Here is a 1,237-nt window from a genome sequence, read left to right as displayed (position 1 = left end):
GTTCAGTTCCCCGACGAAGCAGCTACTGGCCGGTCCCGGCTACAGCGTTCGCTAAATTTCCCTTCGGGACATGTTTCGCGCATATCGAAATCCCATTTAATCGAAATTTCGAATGAGCCGCGTTCACCGTCCCCTGTCCCTCGTCTCCCCATACCCTCCCCGATTACAGACACCCCTCGCGCACACCCCCGGGTCGCGTCCTTGCATTTGCAAGAAGCGAGAATAAAAGAAAAAAGGGAGAAAAGCGGGTGGGAAGTGAATTGGGAATTTATTCGAAGAGAAAGCGGGGAATGGCGAGTCTGTCTGGATTGTACGCAGCGACCGGATTTGGCGGTTTTAGTGGTGAATGTAAGGATGTTGGGTTGTGGACTGGTCTTTGCTAGTGAGAATTAAACGCTACAGAAAAAGTATCTTTCATGATGAATTGATGATAATGGAATAAAGTAATTTGACGGTATGAGGATTCTTATTCCGAAGGATTGTCGATAGTCTTGAAACTCTTTTCTCTCGATTTTGACTACTTTCTTTCTTTCTTTCTTTCTTTCGTGACTCTTCGCAAAAAGTTCAAAATCATTTCCATTTTTTCAACTACGTATATGTCTTTCATACTCTAATTGATACGCTATTTCTGCTATTCATAAAAAAGTATTGAGGTATTTATTTCTGAAAATGCGTCTCTTAAAAAGTATTTTAACTGTTTAGTGTTTAAAAAGAAAGAGAAACGTAAACACAAGTGTACCGTCTTGTATTTTACCAGTTTTACCCCAGTTCTATGGAACATCCTGTATTTCCGCATATAATTTGCGTGTACTTTGTACCTTCAAATTTTCCACAAAATCATAAACATTCATAATATAGTAATTAACAGTTAACAATTTTCTATTCCAAGCCGATTTCTTAAAAAAATATCTACTTTTCCTGATTCTATCACTTTTATAATAAAACCAACGGCATAGTATGGAAAATTAGTGCAACAAACAACAGATGTAGACATACAGCTACCGTCGATACATGTTTATGTACGTTTAATTCGATATTTCGATCAACGGTTAATTGACATTCCGCGAGCAAACCGATCGTTGCTGCGCGATCATTAAAATACAGACCGAGCGTGGCTATCCAACAAAGAAATTAGATTTCGCTTGACGCACGCGGATGAATTTGTAGCACCGCTTCTCGTGCAATTAACAATATACCGTTTAAAGGCGAACGTCAGGCTAAGGTATCAGTCAGACTG

This window comes from Bombus impatiens, unplaced genomic scaffold (assembly GCF_000188095.3).
Source record: "Bombus impatiens unplaced genomic scaffold, BIMP_2.2 scf_0060, whole genome shotgun sequence".
Classification (NCBI taxonomy): domain Eukaryota; kingdom Metazoa; phylum Arthropoda; class Insecta; order Hymenoptera; family Apidae; genus Bombus; species Bombus impatiens.
The sequence above is the reverse complement of the archived record's forward strand: the minus strand, read 5'-3'. Positions refer to the sequence as shown.